Source organism: Spermophilus citellus, assembly GCF_964194105.1.
Source record: "Spermophilus citellus genome assembly, chromosome: 2".
Lineage (NCBI taxonomy): Eukaryota > Metazoa > Chordata > Mammalia > Rodentia > Sciuridae > Spermophilus > Spermophilus citellus.
Window position 1 is genome coordinate 192,357,572 of NC_138183.1, and position 22,592 is coordinate 192,380,163.

Sequence of the window (22,592 nt, forward strand, 5' to 3'; positions counted from 1 at the left end):
TCATGTCTTTGTGTGATTGATGTCTCTTCTGCCGAGAAGGCTCATCCCTCATCTTGGCAAGTTCTGTTTATCCTTAGATACCAAATCAAGTGTCACCTCCCCTGTGAAGCTGCTCTTGCTCTGCCCTGCCCCAGCTGAGCTGGCAGCCACTGTGTTCACAAAGCACCTGGCACCAATGTCCATGAAGACAGCCATGCCCATACAGACAGCCCTGGATGGCCTCTTCATGAGATCAGCTTTGGACCCCTCCTCATGGAACACGTGTCACAGGTAGGCACAGTGCTAGGTGGTAGCAGGGCGGAACTGGGGGTTCCTGACTGTCCCACCTCTGGGTTCCTGATGTCTGGTATAAGACTTGGTCCAGCTCAGGAAACAGCGAGTAGGGCCTGAGATGTACAACCCTTTTGCAGAGAGAAATCAAATCCCTGTCCTTTAAAAGCTCATCATCAAATGGGAAAACCGACCTGCAATGGCTCAGATGCAAGGGGATCAGAGTTCCAAGAGACAAGACCCTTCAGTGTCACAGGCTCCACAGGAGGATACCGTGCTGCCCACTAGGAGAACAGGGCAGGCTTCTCAGAGGAGCAGATCGTGGGTGGGCCTGGAGGGATGAAGAAAGTCCCACTGGCTGCATGGGGCACAAGCAGGCAGGGGAAAGTGGGGAAGGACTCCAGGCTGGCAGAGCCAGGACAGAGAGGTGAGAGGGCACCACGTCCTGTGAGGGCTGATGAGCTCACTCTAGCCTAATAATCCTGTCAAAGAGACAGCTACGGGGGCGGGGGGGGGGCACATTTACCAGCTACGCCCTGCTACCACCTAGCGCTGGGCCTACCCCTCATGCATGCACCACATGGTTGGGCTGGAAGCAGATCTTGTGGAAAGACCTTTCTGAATTGCTTCAGTGGCCTATTAAGAAAAATAATGCAAAATTACTAGTAAATGCAGGCCTGAGAGAGAGAGCTGGGCTGTTGAGGAGGGAAGGGCTGCTCTTCACAGCGGGCTTGATGCACAGGCTGCAGCCCGGCTGTGAGCTGCCTCTAGTATGAGGCATGGAGAGGGCAGAGGTTCTTGGGAGCAGTGGGGCACAGGCAGAAAAGGCTACTGTTTCCTATTAGCCTCCAGGCTCATGGATCCTGAGCGCCTGCGCCCTCCTAGACAAGCCACCCTGATTCTGGAGCTGTTCTGCTGGGTGGGCCTCCCTGGCCACAGAAAGGCCAGATTCCACCAATTCCGAAGACTCCCTCTTCTCTGAAGGTTATCCAGAGGGCAAGTGTGGGCGTTGGAGACCTGTATACTGGTCACCTCTTGGTAACCCCTGGGCAGGCCTCAGGGGTCATAGAGGGTCCGCTCTGAAAAGCTCCTTTTCATTCTGACTCTGTTCATCTGGCATGGCTGAGGCAACAGGGGCATCCAGACAGCTTTTCTCTGAGAATCTCATTCATTCACTTCCCAATACTGAGATCTCTTGAGGGCTGCCAGACACTGGGCTGGGAGGCCGGTGGGTGGGGTCACACTTCTACTGAGGTGCTCCTATCCCAGTGGCAGGAAATAGACATGAACATACATAATTACAGAACCTTCAAGCCAAGGGAGCCAGAACAAACGCAAACTACCTGGAGGAGTTCGGGAAGGCTTCTCAGAGGAGGTGACTCTGACGTGAGAGATGGAACATTCCATAATTATTTACTAAGCACCTGCTATGCACCAGACTCCATGCTAGTCTCTGAGGATGCCACAGCAAAGAGGACAGGTGACCATTTGGCCTCCAGTTTCTTCCCTTCAACCCAGCAGGAAAGCAGAAACTAAATAGTCAGGACCCCAGACTAGGGAACCAGCAGGAGCAACCACATTGGAGGAAGTCCATGGAGATGTTCGTTGATGGAGCTGAGAGAAGTGTGTGTGCGCGGAGGGTGGAAGAGGTGGGGAGATGAGGCTGGAATGCCAGGCTAGGGATTCAAAGCTTGATCATACCAGCAACTTGAAGCTAGAGAAGGTTCCAAGCAAGAGCTGAAGGAAGAAGGTTTCTTAGCACCATTACCAACTTTGACACATGAGGCAAAATTGCCTCCTACCAGACCTCAGGCCCCGCGACTAGTCTGAGCTTCCTGGGGCCAACCTCCCAGTCCCTGGGCCTGACAAAGGGCCCCTTACTCCACCTCTAGCCTGGACTTCAGCCTCCAGCCCACGCTCTTCCTTGTTCTTCCAACCAAGGCCTTGGCTGGTGTACTCTACAGAGGGGACTAGGCAGCCTCCGGCTAGGCCTTGGCAGACACTGTCTCTTCTTCAGACAGACCCTACAACATAAGCTTCTTGGGAGGTTAGAAGTATTTCCACGCTATCTGCTTTCCTATCAAACTCATCCTTCCCATATCAATGCCTGGTTTAAGATTTTCCCAGGGCTCCCTTCTGACAAACAGGGAATCCCAATACATGGATCTTGAAGGCTTGAACCTCAGCATTATCCTGCAGGGCTCAGGATCATAAGGAAAATCCCAGGAGTTTGTGGCTCTCAGAACGAAGTCTGAACCCCCTTGTCTGTACCCCTCTGCCTCTCCACATTCCTCTCCCCACGGATTCTACTGCCCTCTCACTGGCAGCTCCAGCCATTCTTTACTTTTCTGGGCTCTTTAACAAAGTTCTCCTTCACCTGCCTAGAGCTATGTGGGTTCCTGACTAATCCCTTCTGGCCTCAGCCTGCCCCTCCCTCCCTCAGGGAACCCTCTGCTAACCAGAATAGTCCAGGGGTCCCCAGAGGTGTTCTTTCAGACTCCACACCTTTGCACAAGCTGTTTCCCCTGGTGGGGATCCCTTCTCTCCATCCTCTAAAGCTTGCTCCCTCACTTGTAACCCTGCCAAGTCTCAGCATCTTAATTCTTTTAAAAGAACCAGAGGTTCAGAAAGATAAAGTAATCTTTCAAAACCACACAGCTTTGCCCTGGAATGTGGTACTGACGGGTGGTTAGAATCCTTTGCCAGTTGTGGGATCTGGGGAGCATCACTTGGACTCTGTACTTGAGTCCTTAGCAGTGAAATGTGGTTCTTACTGGTTCTCGCTTGGTGTGAAGCTTAAAAGAAGCTGTACTGTGCCACCTCCATTCCTCCACTTCCTGGGCCAATTAATGGCTTTCACATCGCCCCCGTGCACATTCAACATTCATTCATACAGCAAACCCCTCCAACGCGTGCTCTGTGCCGGGCCCTGCGCAGGGCGTGGGGGACTCAGAGGCATTAGACACAACTCCTGCATCCAAGGCGCTGGAATGGGGAGGTGCGTGAGCAGACGACAGACAGACACATCACGACTCGAGGAGTGTTGTCCTCACACACCTCTGCTTTTGACTTCATATTTTTAAAACTAACAACGACGTTCCTCCCGGCGATGAACGCTGGGAAAGGGGAAGTGTGGAAGAGAGATCCGCTCTTCATTTTCAAAAACTTATTTTTCACCGCTTCTTCAAATCTGAACATTCCACAGCACTTAACTCTTCTGTGCGCACTGAGCCCTAAAAGCTAGGGATGGGCAAGAGGAGGGCAGGGTCGCCTCACCCCCCGGTTCGCGGTGACCTGGTGGCCATCCTGGCCACCGGTATCCCACCTGGCCGCCATCCTGCCTCTCCCCTGCTTTACCTACCCACCCGTGTTCCTTCCCCATGACACCCCCGCGCCTCCCACTGCAGACTTCATGCACCGGTCCCAGACAATTCAGACCACCTCGCCTCTCCTTCCATCCGGGTCCCCAGGTTACCCCACTTCCCAGCTTGGCTCTTTAAGAACCCCCAACCCATCCATTGTCCTCTCAGCAGCCGCACCTCTCCATTGTCTGCCCCGCCTTCTCGGAGGTAGAGTCCACGTTCCGCAGAGCTCCGCCCTTTACCCCTTCTCTGATTGGCTCCGGCTCGCGACAGTGCAGGGGCCCAAAGAGGAGAGCAGGCGCGCGCCCTGCCCCGGCCACGGCTTGTGAAAGGCGGGGCCTCGGTTGGCTCCGCCCTATAAGGGCGGGGCCGCGCTCGCGGGTACTCGGGCGCTGGGCGGTGCTGCCTCAGCTGGGCTCGGCTCGGCTCGGCACGACTCGGGCTGCAGCTCCGGTGGGGGTGGGTGGCCAGGATGACAGCGGCAGTGGCAGCGGCAGCGGCTGCGGCGCGGGGCTAAGCGAGCGGCGAGCGAGCAGGAGAAGAGGAGGAAGTGGAGCCGCTGCCAGGAGCTCAGCAGTCCGCCGTCGCGCTGAGGTCCGCCCCGTTTTGCAGAGCGAGCTGCGCCCGGACCTCGGAAGACTTCCCTGCGGGGCTCCGGCCGCCGCGTCTCCCAGGCGGCGCCTGCCCTGCCCTGCCCTGCCCGACCCAGCCCTGGGTTCCGCGCCCGGACTCTCCCAGCCCCAAGGTCCGAAGCAGACTCCCGGGACGCCCAAGTCTCGGCCCTGACCCGGAGCGCCGGGACGGGACAGCCCAGGCTCCACATTCGCGTCCATCGTTGCGGGGTCATTCCCAGTCTTTCTCTCAGTGTGTGTCGGAGCCCCCAGCCTTTCGCCCAGGGGTTAGCGCAAGGTGGCCCCAGCCTCCGACTGCAGTGCAAAGGAGTTCGGACGTCCCCACCCTCCGGCTCCCGGAGAACCAAACCTTCAGCTGCCTCTGATCGACTGCCTCAGACTTGGAACCGTACGAGCTCCCGGGAAGCCCGGCCAGGGTGCAGCGCCCCGCGAGGGGTCCCAGGTCGGCAGGACAGTCGGACTGAACCACTGGGCTCGTTCTGCGAGTCGAAGCTGCCACCTTCCTTCCGCTCCAAGCGCTTGCCCCGAAAGGAACACAGACCCCCTCTGCCGTGGCTGCCGGCGAGAGCCTAGGCTGCAGGTGAGAGAGCCCCGGATGCGCGGCGGGAGCGGTCCAGACCCTTCGCGGCTGGACTAGAGACTGAGGGCGTGGAGGGGGCACTGGCAGAGGCTGGAACTAGCTGGGAGAAGGAGCGAGAAGGGAGAAAACGAGCACTTATTTAGCTCCCATTGTGTGCAGGTTCGCGCCCCGCCCTTGCACAAATGGTCTCTTACTTCAGGCGTACTGCTACCTCGTGAGATAGAAAGTACTATGTATTATTATGGGTTCTGACAGATGGAAAAACTGAGGCTAGACAGAGCTGAAGTTCTCTACTCTCATTAAGCTGGGGATGAAGGAGAGGGTAAAAAAAGAAGAGCAAAGAGGGGCTGGGATGTGGTTTGGTGGTGGAGTGCTTGCCTAGCATGCATGGGGCACTGGGTTCAATCCTCAGCACCACATAAAAATAAAATAAAGATATTGCGTCCACCTAAATAAAAAAAATTTTTTTTAAAAAGCAGAGCAAAGTCGGAGAAGAAAGGAAGTGAATAGCTGCCGGTGGGAGGTGGGGGGGGCCCAGTGCAGGGCCACTGATCTTGAGGCTAAGGAGGTGGCTTCTCCTGGCCTCCAACTCCTTAGACATCTCACCTCCCAGAGTTGAAGGCAAAGGTGGGGGGCTTCCCAGTTTCAAAGCTTTCCGTGGGGCCCAGGGTAGAGAAACGGCTCCTTACGCCTACCTGCCAGATTCTGGGGTCTCCAAGACACGCTGGATTTCCTGGGATTCTGCTTATCTGATGGCGAACTCACTGTGGAGGTCCCCAAGTCAGTCCTGCAGAAACTGGAGGAGATGTGGCCCCTCAGCACTCACCCAGCTCATGTCCTTCACCCTACTAATGAGGACTGCTGAGGAGGTGCTTAGGATCATTCCCCAGATCATAAAGTCAGTGAGTGGTTGACCCAGAAGTTCCACTTGAGAAAGCTTTCCCAAGCGTCCCTCAAAGTGTCCACTCCCCTCCTCAGTTTGCAACTTCTGGGGGCGTGGCTGGGGTTTTCTCCAGTCCTGATTTGAGGTCAGTGTGACCATGTCTGAGGCTGCTGTGAGAGTCTCTGTGGTAGTGCAGGGGCCTGAGACATGCTGGAGACCCCACAGCCTTTGGCCCAGATGGAAAACCTGACCTCAGTCTCTCTTGGGCAGGGGAACTCGTAGGACACCTCTGACCCAGGAAGAGAGGACTTGTTTAAGATCTTAAGGATGAAGCTGCCAGGGCTGTGGGCATAGTCCTAGGTGTCTTGAGTCCAAGGCAGGGGCTCCTGCTGTCCTTGGGGGCCAGGTGGATACAGGACAGAAGCCCTTGGCATGGACTCTTGGGCTCTTGTTCTAGGTGAGGAAGAAGAGGGCATATGGCCTTGGTCTGGACCTGTAGCCTTGGCTGGGACTACTTAACCCCTGCTGTACCCAGCTCCCTGGAGTCAAGGGGGAAACCACCTTGGAAAGCCCCTGGGAGGTGGAACAGGTTAGTGAAGACTAGAAGCTCGTCTCTGGGGTTAGAGGGACTAGGGGAACCCAAAAGGTGACTAAGGGGCTTGAGATTCCCCCTACTCCCTCCTCTGTCTGAGGATTCAAGTCCTCATAATAATCCCTGCATCTAAACAAAGCTCTTCTTTGATGGAATAATTTCACACCTGTGATCTCATTTCATGGGGTGGTGGAGAAAGCCTGGAATCTGGAGTGAGGCGCAGCAGGGTTGAGGCATCTTCTGGTGCCTCAGCTCTAAAGTGGGGTCAAGCAGGCTCTGTGTTACCTGTGATAAGGCAATCACATCAGAAAACTATCGATAAGGAGTTTGTCGTGTTTACCAAGAAGGGGCTTGTTATTAATGGCTACCTTGTATGGAAACTGAGGCTCAAAGAGGTAAAACCACTCACCTAGGGCCTTTGAGTTTGTTTCAGGAGTTATTTGAGCATCAGCTATCTATCCAGTGATCTGGAAGTTACCCAGATGGGCTAAATGGCAGCCTAAACTGGTGAGAGCAGACGGTGGTAAGTCAGACCAGGCAGGTGAACTACTCTGTCTCACACTCACTGGGCAAATGTCTTCATGCCCTGAGCCCCAGCTGCTTCTCTGTAAAAGTAGAACATCTCCTTACCAGGTCATTGTGAGGACTGAATGAGATACCAATATTCAATGCCTGACCAAATATCTATTTCCTTCCCTATGAAGAAAAGGAAGCTTGAATTTTGACCAGGAAGTCTGGGATAATTCTCAGACTTGCCTTAGATTACAATTCAGGCTATTGTTGAAGCCACAGAGTCCTGAATTTGCTCAGCTCAGGCTTCCTATATAGATTAGATTGTCCTCTGCCATCTTCCATAGTCTCATAGCTTCTGGAATCTGCTTGGGGATACTGGCAAGGGGCTCTGGGTTCTGATGATACCTTCCCATGGGGAACGGGGAGCTGGTGTCCATTCCTTGGCCCATTGTCTGGCCTCCCTAGGCACAAAGTGCAGTGAATAATTTATAGCTCCCACCCCTGGGAGGCAGGCTCAGGGAAATAGCTTTGTGTTCAGCTGAGCTTCTGAACCCCACCAGAAGAGGCAAGAGGCTTCTATTTATGCTGTTAGTCTTGGATATGACTGTATTAGAGTGGGGGATGGAATAGACTAGAACAGTAGAAGTGACCTATTATCAACCCGATTCTCCTGTTGGAGGGCCAGATGGACCCACAGGCAATAGTGAGAGCCAAGCTAGCAGATCTAGGATCCAACTGTGGGCCTCTTATTCCAAAGAGATATGGGGGGGCATTAAGGGTGAGGGTACAGGGGGAGAGGTTGTCAAGGGAGAGGGGAGGTCCTAGGGACTAGAGTAATGGGCAGGCTTCTCTGAGGTCATAGATGGTTGGGCTGGAGCTAGAGGTAACTTACTGCATCAGTTGGGGGTCCCGTCATCAAGGCTGAATCCTGACTCTGCCACCTACTCACTGTCAGACTGTGGGCAAGACACCTGGCCCTGCCAGGCTGTTTCCCTCTCTTGAAATGGAGGGTTGTTATGGGTGACCTTGGGGTCACCTGCGTAGAACCCAGGGCATGAAATATACTCAATAAACTGGTGCTTCACTGTCCATGTGGACCACAGGGCAGGCCTGCAGTAGAAGAGATGGGATGGGATGGCAGGCAGAGAGGTGGGGAGAACCCGGGGTAGTGATGCTGGGTTTGTGGGGATAGCGAGGGGCAAAGCAAGGGGCGAATGATCAGCTGGGAGGGCCCTGGAGTGTTAGAACCCCTCTGGGCTGTCTGTGCTTCTTTTGTAAGGTGAAGACCAGACTTCCAGGTGTGGCATTCAAGTCCTTGCCCGTGGGAGCCACTGCATGGACCTGGGGCTCATTGCTCACCAGTGTCTCCTGCATGCACCACCTGTGTCCCCATTGCTGCCTCTTTGCTTGTGGGGTGCCTCCCATCAGAACCACCAGCCCTGCCTCTTCTTCACTTACGTCCCCATCTGTCCAGGTCCAACTTGGGTCATAAATTCCCCTAGAAACATTCCTAGATTGTCCAACCCTGAGGGTACACCCCTCTGAATTTTAACACTTCACAGGAATACATAATACCTACCATCCATGGCATTTGACGGTTTATAAAATGGGTCAGCACATTTAATAATACTATGGTGATGACATTAACAATAGCTAATATCCTTGAATAATTATTATAAGCCAGACAATGTGCTAAGACTTTATGGACACTCTCATTCACACTAATGCTGGAGGTAGCTACTGTTATGCCCCAGAATCTGAGCCTCAGAGAGGTACATTTTCTTACCCAAGGTCACACAGCCTGACAGGAAGTAGGGAGTCAGGGCTGCAACTGTTTGAATTAGAAATCCGTGCCTCTGTCACTGAACAGCCAGCTTTTAGATGCCCTGTCTCCTCAGCTCCACTCAGTACCTCGAAAGCATTCTTTGCATGTGAAGAACCTGGACAGGAGCCTTCTTCCAAGGCTAAGGAAGGGCAGTGTGAGACTGAGCGTGGGGCCCAGGAAGGAACCTTTGGCCTGGGCTCTGCAGCCGCTGGCTGTGTGACCTGCGGTGACTCAGCCCCTCCGTGTGGTTCTCTTTGCCCACATGTATGGTGAGCTGGCGGTGTCCAAGGGCCTTACCTCTCTAGATTTCTGCAGTGTCCTCTGTGATCCTGGCAGAAGGAGGAGGAGACCACAGAAAGGGTAGAGGATGTGGTGTGACAAGCAGCTGTGATTTTTGGCCTGGCTGCTGTCTGGGCCAGAAGGAACTGTGGTCACCCAAAAGAGGGTGGTGTCCTGGGCTGCAGGCAGCATGGTCATTAGCTGTGATTGGGAGCCGGCTGGGCCAGGCCAGGTTGGCAGGACTGGGGGCAGGCTGGCCTGGCTGCAGTGGGGTCATTGGCAGGGCAGCTGGCTTCTCCTCCCTCTGCCGCCTCCAGGGCAGCAGCGAGTATACCCTGGGTACCAGAGCTTTGTGGGCCACAGCTGCCCTTTCTCCTGTTGGGGTGGCCGGGCAAGAGCAGCAAGATCCTCCAGGCCTGAGGCTGCCTCCTCTGAGAAGGCCCCAGGACTCCTTTCTAACAGGTGGACGCCACCCCTCTGCTCGCTGCCTGTGGTCTGCATGGATTTGCCATCCTTGCCAGCCACCTCGTCCCCCAAGTGCCTGGCAATGTGCCTGGCACAGGTGGCCACCCCCAGGTCAGGGAGGCCATGCAAGCTGCCCTGGGACCAGTTGTTTAACTTTGTACCTGTTTTCTTACCTGTAAAATGAAGTTGGTAATAACAGTGTTGAGGTTTAATGAGGTGAAGGGAGAGGGGGTACTCATTGAGGCCTGGTACCTAGGCAGGCATTTGATCAGCGTCCCCCTCGCCCATCCTCTCGGTGGCCTTGTGAACAAGTGACTCAGTGAGAAACTGACTAAAGAGTCTAGCGAGTACAGTCAGGAGGGAGGGTGTGGCAGGTGGCAGGGAGGACTTCCCTTCAGAGGGCTGCTGAGGGTCAGTTGGGACTTGCAGAGATGCTGTTCCCAGTGACTTCCCAGTGAGCAGTGCAGGAGCAGGCAGCTGTCAGCCTGGGAGGGACCCCATGCCTGGTCAAGGGCAGGGAGCAAAACAGGATGTCCAGTGACCTGGGTTTTCTTCCTAGGCCTTAGAAACAGAAATCACCCAGTTGGAAGGAGCAGCCAGGGATCTAGCCAGCTAGCAGTGCTGAGCAGAGTGAGTCCTTTCCTACAGGGAGGCAGCCTTCTTTTGACTGTCCCCCCTCCACACACATCCAACCTCAGTGTGACATGGTTGGAGAGTCTGTAGACAGGCAAACACACAGATACAAAACTTCCAAACTGTGGAGAGTGCTGAGATCCTGAGGCAGGGGCCGGCCCACTGGTAACATCCTTGATGGTAAAGGGTAGGGCTCAGGTGACTTGGGCAAGTGATTAAACCTCTCTAGGCCTCAATTACCACATCTGAAAAATGGGGCTTAATCTCAGAATCTACTTCACAGGGTTGTTGTGAAGTAGGTTAAATGGATTGTGCATGTAAAGCACAAAAAAGAGCCCAGCACATAATAAACACTCAGGCAGGCTGGCCCTTATTATCTGTCCCTAGCACCTATCGAGGAGCTGAGAGAACAGGTGCTCAGGAAGGCATTGGAAGGAATCCCAGACCAAGGGCAGCTGCTCTGTGGAATGAATGAATGAACAGCCCAGTAGGAAGGGAGGACAGAAGCAATGACAACACAGAATGTGACAAGGCAGGCCGAGGTCTGGGTTGCCCAGAGCTGTGTGGGGAGGGAGCCAGGATGGGCTTCACGGAGGTGGTGCTCCCAAAGCCGCTGTGACGTCTACACCCTGAGCAGTATCCAAGGGGACCCAGGCTCCTCTCCAAGGGCAAGCGGGTGGCTGGGGCCAACCCCAGGAAGCTAGGCTGCATAGGCTCTCTGTCCCCACCACCCACACTGCCACCCTGCCCCTGACATTCAGCTCTGAGGGCGTGGGGAAGGCCAAAAGGCACCTGCGGAAGAAGCGTGGGCCGCAGGCCTGAGACACCAAGCTCTTCCCGGGCTGGGAACCAAACTGTCCACAGAAAAGAAGCCACAGGCCCGCGCTGAGTTCTTTTATCTGCATCTTGCTCCCAAGGCACACCAGCAAGCTGAGGGGTCTCCCAGCATCCATCCTGCAGCTGTTTAGCTTTGAAACAAGTGGACTCTTAGAAAACAACCCCAGGGAGAATTCATCTCACCCTCCCACCCAGGAGGCTCAAAGAGAAAGTTCTGTCCCACTGACAAGGGAACCAGACCCCCCAAGTATCTTAAAAGAGCACACCCCAGAGGCCAGCCCTAAGGTCAGAGCTCCCCACCCTGCCTTTGTTGTGGCTGAGTGTGGACCTGGAGGACACCCTTGTATTTTGCCTGAATCCTGGCTCTCTGTAAAATGGGGTCAGGAAAATAAGTCCCTTCTTACCTAAAAAAGGTGTAAGGTAGGGGGTGTCTTCTTCAAGCCTCAGTGCCCTCCTCTGAAAAATGGGAATAATAGTAATCTCTGTCTGAAATGAGGCCACACATGGGAAACGCAGTGTCTGACACCTCAAGGGTGTGCGGAGCAAGGCCACAGGAGCAGGGGCAGAGCCAGGCTAGATACAGACCCCGGGCTCCCACCCCAGCCACCTTAGCTGGGTTTCCGAGATTAGGGCTGGCTGGGGAAAGGGATCGATCCCTTGCCTTGGTGATTTCCCACTGTCCCCCTTCTCTCTAAGGGATAAGACAAGGCAGCAACATTTTGTTTTGCTTGGTTTTGTTTTAATGGTCAAAGTGTCAGATTCTGTAACAATGAGGCCTTGTATGAATCTGCTTGTTTTTCCAACCCGGATACCCAACTGCACTGCCTGCTTTGGGCCTTGTTCCACCTGGGGAACTAAAGAATGTCAGAGGGCTTTTTTGTTCCTCCTAGGGGAGGGCGTCTGGGGACACTGGAGCTGCTGCACAAGCCCTCCTGGTGGTGGACCCCACTGAAGTTGGTCTCCTCTGTCCTGAGCCGCTTGCACATAGTAGCTTAGTGTATTGCCAACCTGGGGGACTTCAGAGGCCGAAGAGCTCGCATTTGAATCCTGGCTTTGTCACTTACTGGCAGGATGACCCTGGGCACGTCATTTTGTCTGTTCTGTAAAGTGCATAATTTATACCTACAATCTGAGCCATTCAGGAGGCTGAGGCAGGAGAATGGCAAATTCTAGGCCAGCCTGGGCAATTTTGCAAGACCATGTCTCCAAGTAAACAATAAAAAGGACTGGGGTTTTGACTCTGGTGGAGTGCCCTGGGTTCAACCCCTGGTCCTATTAAACATACGACCTTGTGTGAGAAGTGAATGAGGTTCTCGGAGTGTAAAGCACAGTGCCTGCTGTATACTCAGTCTCAAAACAGGCAGGGAGTGTGCTCTGGGGGGTCCTCCTTCTCAGGCCGGTTCCTGCTCCTCATTCTCGGGTTCTCAGGGACGCCCAGGCTGAGGCAGGGCAGGCTGCACAGGTGAGCCCCAGCGTCCCCTCCAGCTGTGCTTTTGTAATTTGTTCTGTGAGGGGAGCCCCTTCTAGAGGAGGCCCTGAGGGCTGCTGGGGGGGAAGACTGCAAAAGCAATCATTGGTGGCAGGGCTTGATCTCCTCTGGTCCAGCAAGAGAGGTGTGGGGCCCAGAAAGGAGAGTGCAGCCCCAAGGGCTCACAGCAGCTGGGACCATCACTGTCACCGCCAGGGTTTGAAGGAGAAGGGAAGAAGTGGTCAGCTATAGGAACAGGGGCTGGGACCTTCTGTAGAGCAACCCACTCAACCCTGAGGACCCAACAGGGCACTGGACCTCCACTTCCTTTTCCCTCCCTGTAGTCCCCTTGCTTCCTGTGGCCTGAGCTCCCCAAGGCCAGCAGCACAGAGCCCAGTGCGGCCCTCAGAGGTCGGGCAGGGTGGGGCGGGGCCTGGAGAGGCGTGCTGAAGCCACTCCTCACCCTGTCAGTGCAAGCCACAGAGCCCACGGATGCTGCCACCTGAAGACCATGGGGTCTCAGCCCCCACCCAGAAGAATCTCAGCCTTCCACCTGCCACAGCCCTCTCAGCGAGAGGAGTTTGGGAGGGGCACCCATCTCTCTCTCTCTGCCTCCTCCCCCAAATCAGGCTGCAGGTGGCTTCTGGGGTGGTCCCGGCAGGGACAGTCGTATCTCTGGAGTGGGCAAAGGCCATGGGCTGGCTAGTGGCAGGTGTGCTCAGGTGCACAGAGCCCTCGGCAACCTGTCCAGTCCAGAGCCTGCGCAGAAATAGGCAGCTGGCCCTGCTTTACTGCACCCCTGGGCCAGTGTTGGCCTCTGGCTCCCAGAGTGGGTCATTCCACCTGAGCTCAAGGGACCCCTGGGAGCCTGTGAAGGCCACCAGATACAGTGTGGGGCTGGTAGGCCTGGGGCAATCTGCAGGGCCCTGGAATGGGCAATCTGCTGTCGGGTGTGGGGCTCACAGGGGCTCCTGCCAAGCAGGTAGTAGGCAGCATCCTGGTGCAAAACTGAGCCTGGACTCAGAGGAGGCCCAGCTGGGGGAAGGACAGGAGATGTGCTTGGGCACTTTGCATGGAAAGCACCGGGAGGCCCTTGGGATAGTGTCCATGGGGCACAGCCAGGCGGCCTAAAACACACAACCTCTGTAGCCAGCTCCTGCGAGCTCCTGGTTTCCCCACAGCTCACCCCTGGGCATTGTCTGAGACCCCAGAGAGGCCTGAGGAGGAAGGTGTGTGGCCCTTGGAGTCACAGTCCTGGCTTTGAATCCCAGCTCTGCCTCTTTTGAGCAGAGCTCAGAAGACACTGGGCAAGTCATGCAGCCTAGCTGAGTCTCAGCTGCTTACCTGTGAGATGGCGGGAGCAACACTCTCCTGCCAGGCTGAAAACAGCGTCTTATATTTTAGAGGAAGTGCTACACCCACACGCATCCTGCTCCCCTTCTCTGTCTGCTGTCCATTCTTAATGCTTCTCTAGGAAGTTCTTTCTTGCATCTAATTGAAGTCCATTATGCTGTAACTGAAACCCTTTTCTTCTTATTTCAGACTCTGCAGAGGCAGACTGAGCCTATCCTTCATCCAAATATACCTTGTCAGTATCTGTAGTGAATGAGACAGAAAAAGGAGCAACCAGGTGTTGGTTTTCACCTGGGAGCTTAGGGTCCTAGCTGTCAATGACCACAGCATCCTGACCATGGCAGAGCATGCATGGGTGCGGCATCCTAACTGTTCACTCTGTTCTTCCTCTCTTTGCTTGACCCATGCTCTTGAAAGGGTGGCTCTGGGGCAGTGGAGACAGCCTGAGCTGGACCTAGAAGGCCTGCATCCTGGTACCTTCTGCCTTGCTTTGTGGCCTGAGGCTAGTTAGTAACCTCTCTGGGCCACCGTGGGCATAGGGGATGTCTGGGCTCTGGGCTCCCCCTTTCCTACCTCTCCTCTGCTCAGACTCCAGCCACCCTGGGAAGACAGAAGATGAGGGTCCTGCTGGTGGCCGCTGGTAGGTTCTGTGTCTACCTCTCTGACCGGGGCTCCTGAGGGCCAGTCCCCAAGGGCAGGTCACAAGTTCACAATTAGAGTGGGGATTCCTTGCGGGGATAGCACTTCCCTTCTCAGACCAGGCCTTTGGAGAGCCTGTATTCCTCTGATTACTTACCTAGCTAAGTCAGCTGTTGAAGGTTAGGTTCGTTTGAGTCTCTCCCTGGTGTAGACCTGTTCCATGTGTGATCTGCTTTAATCCCTCATTTAGCAGGTGGCAAATCAGAGACCCAGAGAGGTGAGATGATTGGCCTGAGGTCTCACAGCCTGTCAGTGGTGGATGGTGAGGGATCCTGGAGTGATTTCGTGGCACCTGGGCCAGGAGGTGCCCTTTAAGCCCCTGGTAGTGTGGAGCACAGGAGAGACAGGTGATGGTGAGACGAGTGGTCTACCTGGGCAAGAGGGGCCTGGTGGGCCTCGGGAAGAGCCCTGCTCTGAGGGCTGCGTGGAGTCAGCACAGGTCCCTGGGACTGCAGATCCCTTTCCCTGAGAGGCAGTTGGCCAAAGAATGCAGGAGGTTGAAGGCTCAGGAGCCCAGGGGTTCTGGGCTTGGCACATTCTAAGTGTTCTTCTGAACTTCAGTGTTGGGTTTCATGGAGGAATCAAGACTTATTTGTTGTTGCCTTTGGACACATACTAGTTTAACTTTACAAAGCCCTTTGATATCTGTGATGTCACTGAATCCTCAGCAATCTGTGGGGAGGCAGTGTGGGATTGTTTGGGAGGGCAGGAGAGGGGCGCTCTGGAATCAGACACACCCAGGTTACATTAGGACACCCACAACCCTTGGACCTCAGGCAAGTTAGACACCAGCTGAGCCTCAGTTTGCTCATCTGTGAAAGGGACAATTCACCCCACAACAAATAGTTAGCAATCGCTGCCTTGCTGGCTGTAGCATTAGGTGAGAGAATATCTGTGACCGCTGGCCAGGTAGCTGGTGCTGTGGAGTAGTTTTTGTAACTTTTATCATCCACCTCACTTTATAAATGGGAAGATGGAGCCCAGGAGAAGGAAGAAAGCTTGCCTGAGGCAGCGATTTAGGTTAGTCCTCCAGACTTCCTGTCTGTGGAATTTTTTATGCATCTCCTCCCTCCCTCTCATCCTCAAGTGACCAGATGCCTCGTTGATCCAGAATCTTTCATGCATGATGTTGCCTGCAGTGACCTCAGGTCCCCACTGCCTAACAGTCCCTTGCCAGGCACAAAGTCAGTACTTTAAAGACGTTTGTCCTGTGCATGAGTATGTTGAATGGTATAAATACAGGAAGCAGTTTTCCACTTAGGAAGCTAAGTGGGTGTCAGGCCCTGGAGCTGTCCTCTGCTCCCTATCCCAGCCAAAGCAGTCTAATAGTTTAGGTGGAAACCTTGTTTTCCAAAAAAAAAAAAAAAAAAGATTGGTAACTTTCTTTCAGCTCCTCCCACCCTGTCCCTTCCCTCTACTGCCCACTGGACCTGACTCCAGCAGCCCAGCACCTCTTTCTCCTCCCCTCCTGCTTGTGTGTGTCCTTCCTAATTTGTCACTTCTACCAGTTGGGGACTGAGAAATGAGACAGTTGACCTCATTTCAGCTCGCTGGTTTGTTTGTTTGTTCCTTCCTTCATTCATACCTAGCTACGAGCCACCGGTGAGCCTGGGCCCTGCTGGGACTTCCATCATCCTGACAGAGGACCTCTGCAGAGGCTTGTGATTGATCAGGATCTGCCCACCCCCTCCTGGCAGCACACACAGGGAATAATGGTGCACATAGTGAATGCTGGCTCAGGACGTCACAGTTGATAACTCTGTCTCTGTTCACGTCACCACCGTGAATCACAGCAACCTTAAGAAGAGCCTTATTCCCACTTTACAGACAATGAAAGCAAAGCTCAGCAGGATGAAGTCCCCTACCCAATGGCTAACCGTGAGCACAGAATTGCAATTGGGGATCATTCACCCCTAGCCTGGCCTGTCACCTTCTCCTTTCTGTGCTCCATTTGCAAGCTGCACCATATCCCCTTCCTTTCTGTGTCTGTCACCAAGGATTGTTGTTGGCTGAGATCAGACCATCTACCTCCATGAAACGGTCAATGCAAAGAAGAATGGCCTTGGCCAGCACAAGTCCCCTTCAGTGTACGTACCTTGTCCTGTAGTGGATCCTGCGTGGTCAGGTCCCCCCACTAGTGTACACTTCCCAAACCCTGCTCTGGGGAGCTCTAGTTCCAAGGGACAGTAACAGGCTCTAGAATCCATGCTGACATACAGATTCAGAAACTGCTGGGTTACATAACTCAGAACATGCCTTCTCAGGTCCTTTAACGTGTTGATTTGGGTCAGGGAACTGCCTCAGACAGCAGTGCACAGCCAGCCTCCCCATGCTTATTGGAATGTGTACCTCCTTTGTCACAGAGCAGGGCTAGGGACTTGGGACAAGTGGATGGAAAAACTCTTGCTTTGATGCTTTGCACAGGGAAGCCCCCAGCCCAAGGTAGGTTCCCGGCCAGGACCATTTGCATTTTGAAGAACGTCTGAGGAACACTGTTTAGCCCCAGAAGAGGATCTGGAATAATGGTGGGACTTGAGACATCAGGGGCAAAAGGAAGGGGGATACATTTTTATTCTTCACCTAGCAAACATATCTCAGGCATCTACTGTGCACCAGGCACAGAGCCAGCTCTGGGAAATGCCAAGACGCGTCTCAGAGCCTTCCACTTCATTTCACCGTGCCCACTAAGGTTATTAAAGAAAGACAAATAGAAGCCTTAAAAGGAAAAAGTGATTCTTTTCATTGTTCTGAGTCGTGGCAGTAGGTGGGTGGGTGACACATTGACTCAACTAAGTGGAGCAGCGCTGAGTGCCAGGTCTTCCCAGGGGCAGAGGGGTCACCGTGAGCAGAGTGCACAGATGTTGTAAGAGGTCAAGAGTGTGGGGAGGCCCAGGCGGGGCAGGAGCTAGGGAATGAGGCCAGCAAGGAGGAGGTGGGTGGGACGCAGGCTCTGGCCAGCTGGGAAGGGACAGCAACAACTAGAGCAAAGGTGTAGAGGTAGCAATGTGTGGTGACACCAGGAGGGACACTAGATGACGGGGCAGAAGGAGGTAAAAGGGAGCCATTGGAGGTGGGGCTAGAGAAGTCACTGGGGCAGATCGTGGGAGTCCAAACACCAGCTGAGCAGGTGCCCACCTGACTGGGAGTGTCTTGGGGACCAGGACCATGTGACATTCATCCCAAGCATCTGGCTGGTGCCCAGTAGGTGTTTGTGGACTGACAGGACTTAGATAGTCCTTCCCTTCTCTGGACCTTGGGCTCCTCTCACTTGTGGTCTGGCAAGGTCCCTGGCACATCCCTTCCACCTTCAAATGGTTCTTGGGAATTCTGGGTGGGTGCAGGGGAGACCCGACTGCCTCTCCCCCGGCCTTGAGGTTTTCTGGGCTGCTCCTGCTGGGCAGGGTCAGCAGCCCCCTGGCAGGGACGTCTCTTGCTGCCAGTGGAATTCATTCCTGTGCTCTCTCCTTCAGCAGTTGGTGCCCTGAGCTCAGATGGACCACCCTGTAGACTCACTGAAGGCTCTTCTCAGGTCCCAGCCTCCATATGGGTGGAAGCAGGGTAGAGAGGTGGTGAAGAGTTGTGCCAGGCTGGGGTTGAGGGTGGTGTGCATACAGCAGCTTGGTATAGGGCAGGAAATTCTGTTGTATGAAAACAGGCAAGTTCTAGCTCTGATCCTCAGTTTCCTCCTCTGTAAAATGGGAACAATAGTAACTCCCACACGATTCAATTGGACAGTTTGTAGACACGGAGGGCAAACTGACACGCTTGTGAACAGTTCTTGTCATCCATAGCGTTTATTTGTCCACTTTCCATTCATCCCCCAGGCCTCTGGTCCACTCATCACCCTTTCCAGAAGTGATTCTTGGCGATGGCTTGCCTTTCCCCACATAGGCTCCTCCTGCTGGGTAGGTTTTATCCAGGCCACGGCAATAGGAGCCTGTGAATTATGTACAAGTTGCACTCAGAGGCTGAGAGCCTTAGCCCAGTGTCTGTGTTACCTCGAACAGGAAGAGAAACCCCACAGTCCCGCCCATCTCCTGGACCCAGGAACTAGTACTGTCCCCTCCCCAGATGCAGCCCAGAGTGCTGGGTCTCAGCCTCCTGGAAAGGGTGGGAAACACATGTCAGGGACTCCCGCAGCCTGTCTCTTTAGCACCTAGACTGGGTCCAACAACCTACATACCAGGGACTCTGTGTCCTTAGGTAGCTGGTGGGAAGTGGACCCTTGGGGTTGGTGGCCCTGAGACCTGAGGGACAGAACAAGACAATTACCCCTCTATCTCCTCTGCTGCCCTGTTCTCAGGATAGGAAGTGTCAATCAGGGCAGTTGGTGTCTGGTGTGGATGCTGTTTTATTTCAGCAGGGCCTGGGGCACCCACTCTGGGGGGCCTACAGCCTGTCTAGCAGAAAACTTGATCAAAACCCCCGGGCTCAGGATGTGATGCTGGGGGAACAGGGCTGGATGTGCCAGCATCTCTTCCCCCAGAGTTCCTAGGGTCCCTCTCAATGCCCTTGTGCCTGAGCAGCTCCCAGATGGTGTTCTGGCCCCATCAGGGCAGGATAGGGGGCAGACAGCTGGTGAGGTTGGCCCCGGGGCAGCACAGATGCTCCCTCTGCTTGGGTTGGCGTGTGTGTATGTGTGTGTGTGTGTGTGTGTGTGTGTGTGACTGGCAGGCATGGAGAAGGATACAGTGGAATATCAGGACAAAGCTTCAAAGCTTTCTGAAAAAAGAGCCCCCCTCCAACTCTTCCCCGCCTTTTTTTCCCCCTCCTCCCACCCCCGGGTGCTGGGGCTCCCTCCCAGCCCTCTGCCATGCCAGGCAAGAGCTCTGCACTGAGTGGCACCCTCAGTCCACCATCCGTCTTTTAAAGAGGCCAAGCAGGAACGCACCGGCTTCCTTCTCAGTTCTGCTCCTGTACCTATGCAGCCTTGGCTTTGTGACTTGGCCCTTCTGAGCCTCGGATGGTTTCTGTAAGGTGCTGACGATGAGGCCTCCTCGCTGGGTGCATGATGGGCCACCGATCCGCAGGGGAGACTCAGCTCTAGGCCAGAGCAAAGAAACTGGATGTTTTTAGATACTTGATCTGTGTCCCTCTAAGCAAGAGGGAGGGCATTTCTGCTTGGCTCCAGGAAACGGTCAGCGCAGCTTAGAGGCCCCCTCACACCTGTCACAGCCAAGGATCTGCAAATTACCCTGGGGTCCTTACCTTCCTCAGGCACCAGGAAAGACCATGAAGCCAGGCATTCCTGAGTGTGTGTCCCCTCTCTGCCATGCTAACCAGGTGCCTTGGGTGAGTTCGTAGTTCCCTTGACCCCATAAAACTGAGGGAACACACACCAAACTCAGGGTTGTTGTGAGGTTCAGATAAGAAATAAATTTTACAACCCTATTGGGGAAAAAAGCAGCAACTGATATTTAGTTAGGTGCATGGGGTGGGGTGGGGTCTGGGGCGGATGCCCAGGGTACAAGCCAAGGGCTCAGGCAGCTGAGGCTGAGTTCCAAGTCCTGTGACTGCCAGGCTCTGTGAGGACCAGCGGAGTGGAGCCTCATTTACTTTCCTTAATGGGACAGCTGATTAATTGGCCTCTGAGTGCTCCTGACAAGCGCTCCCGTGAGTGTCCCTGGTATGTGTCACCGTTAGCCCTTGCCAGGCTATGTGTGTGCTCAGCCAGTCAGCCTTGGGCATGAGGCTGTGACCCACTGTCCTATTCTCTGATTCTTAGCTTGTCCCTTAGATGACCTCGTGGAGCAGGTGCTGTGTTGGGGACTAAGGGAGTAGGAAAAGTCCTGCCCTGGGAGCCCCAGTTCCGGGCATGTGTAAAGGAAGAATCCAGAGAAAAATCAGTGGTGGGGACTCAGCTCGATGATAGGGGCAATCAGTATCCCCCAACCTGGGCAAAATTCTGCTTGGCTTTGCCACCAATTCCCTGTGTGCCCTTGAAACCTGACCTTTCTCTCTCCGGTCCTGTTTTCCCCTCTAAAACAGGGTGCTGGAGGAATTGGTCCCAGGAAGCTGCGGCCAGAAGCGAAGCAGCATGTGGGGAGGAGTGGGTTATGAAGCAGTGGCTTGGGGTTTTCACCCAGCTCCTCAGAGCTCTAGTCCATGACCTTGGATGGGTTTCCTAGGCACTCAGAGCTTGACTGACAGGGGTGTGCTGGCCCTGCTGGTGTAGAGCAGACACTGCATATGGAACCCTGCCCAGCAGTGCCTGGGGTAGTGGGCTGCGGGACAGCTTTGGCCCACTCCACTTCTCTCCCTTTATCCTGCAGTACCCAGAGGCTCCCCAGCAGACTGCAGGTGAGGTGGGGCCAGGGGAGCATGGCTGACCTCAGTGCTGAGTCTGCCGGACTGCTCCCCTGGGGGGACCCCACGGCTGGGAAGAGCTGGTCATCCTCAGCCTCTTATGGCAGGCTGGGAAGTGAGGGGAGCGCTGGGGTGAGGCGCACACACTAGGGCCCAACCTCTTGGAACCTTGCTCTTCTGGAACCATGGACCCTTTTCTATTCCCAAATCACGGAAGCAATCAATGGATTGTGGGACCTTTAGAAATGAAGAGTTGGACGTGACCTTGGGGTTTATTTGACTCAAAACTCTGTCCAGCCCAGGCAGCCTCTCTGCTGACCCCTGTACATCCTGGAGACCCTCCCATGCGTCATAGGGCTGTCCCCACTCCAGTGGTCCTGACTAAACCCAGGCTCTACTATTGGCTCCCTGGGCTGGTTGGTGCTGCTGCGGGGCTGGGAGGAAACCAGGCCCTTGCTCAGCTAAGAATAGAAGGCTTTGTGCGATTTAAGTAGCAGCCCCATCACATCGGGCCTCCCGCTGGGCCCCTGGGAGCTTATTAAGCAGGATCTGGGGCCACCGTGGGTCCTCCTGGGTGGATGGGTGGAAGCCACGCTTCCTGGGGATTTCACTCCTGTCCCAGGGGATAATGATTTTCCCTTTTTCCATCAAGCAGGGCTCTTCCTCCTCCTCCCTGGGGCCCACTGGGGAGTGGCTCCAATTGTCCTGGGGGAGAATCTCTTCTGGGACAAATTCAAACAAACACATCTGCCTTTGAACAGAACAAATAGATCGATGAAAATGGTTTTGTCTGAAAGGAGAGAATGGCTGATGGTGAAGACTGCTATTGAGCGCCTATTGTATGCCAAACCCTAGGCTCAGGGTTTGGGGCTCTAGCCTCATTTAATCCTCCCAAGAGGCCACAGGGAAGGGTTCTTGTCCCTGTGGTGCAGATGAGGATACAGACCCAGATACTATTTGGTATAACTGGGGTTAGAACCAAGAACTTTCCCTTCCCGGCCCATCTGGGGGAGAAAATAGGGATTCCTGAGAGTCCTGGGAAGGAGTGAGGGTCAGAATTCTTGGAGAGAGCCCTGAGCATGAAGGATTTGGTCAATGACAGCAGTGAATCATATTTTAACTTATGTTAGACTCTTTTCCACTTTGGGCAGCATGGAGATATCGCACTGGGCTGGGGACAGGAATTGTGGCCCTGTCACAAACATAGCAGGTATATGCCCATGTTTCTTGAGTTTGAATTAAACCAAACCCTCTTGGGTCTCAGAGTCCCTTCTGTGAAGTGGACAGAAGCTGCTTGGGGCAGATTACGAGGCCAAAGCCAAAGATACCTGATTTTCTGACCTGGGAGTATCCTGGTCCTTCCTGTCCACAGTCCCTAATACCTCCCCCCTCCCCCGCCCCGCCCCACCACCTCCCTAACCTCAGAGGTTATTTGCCAGTGTGAGAACTGGAAGGACACTAAGAATCCTAGGCCACCCTATGGCTGTACACATGGGAAGACTGAGTCCCCAGAAAGACAGAGTGATCCAAGGTCATGGGTAAGTGGGCCTGTGAGCCTATGTCGGTGTTCAAGAAATCCCTCCTTCCTTCCAAGCCAATGCCTGCTCCCTCGGGAGCATTGCTTTTGGGTGGAGATCTGGAGGGCTCAGCGGGTAGGAGTCAGCTGATCCCAGCAGGGAGGCAGGGGCCAGAGATACAAGCCTCTGCCTGTAGCACCCTGGGCTCATCTGTGCTCAGTCAAACCTGCCCAACTCCACTGGTCTGTCTGCACAAAGCTTCCAAACCCTCTTCCCTAGTCCCCTTTGAGGACTAAGCTCCCCATTTATCCCAAGGGTGGGAGTGTTTTTAAAATTTTATTTAATGTTAAAAACATAACATAAACTTTATCATCTTAG

General features: G+C 54.4%; 2 protein-coding genes across 3 annotated transcripts in view; one reads left to right on the forward strand and one right to left on the reverse strand.

Moving 5' to 3' along the window:
• Window positions 1-22,592, reverse strand: part of RPS3 (ribosomal protein S3) — a 171,817-nt gene that overhangs the window by 57,534 nt on the left and 91,691 nt on the right. The window lies entirely within an intron of this gene.
• Window positions 4,003-22,592, forward strand: part of GDPD5 (glycerophosphodiester phosphodiesterase domain containing 5) — an 82,011-nt gene continuing 63,421 nt past the window's right edge. For both annotated transcript variants that reach the window (XM_081282160.1, XM_081282161.1), the window contains exon 1: window positions 4,003-4,844. The gene's annotated coding sequence lies outside the window, so the exon portion shown is untranslated. The remainder of the gene's footprint in view (window positions 4,845-22,592) is intronic.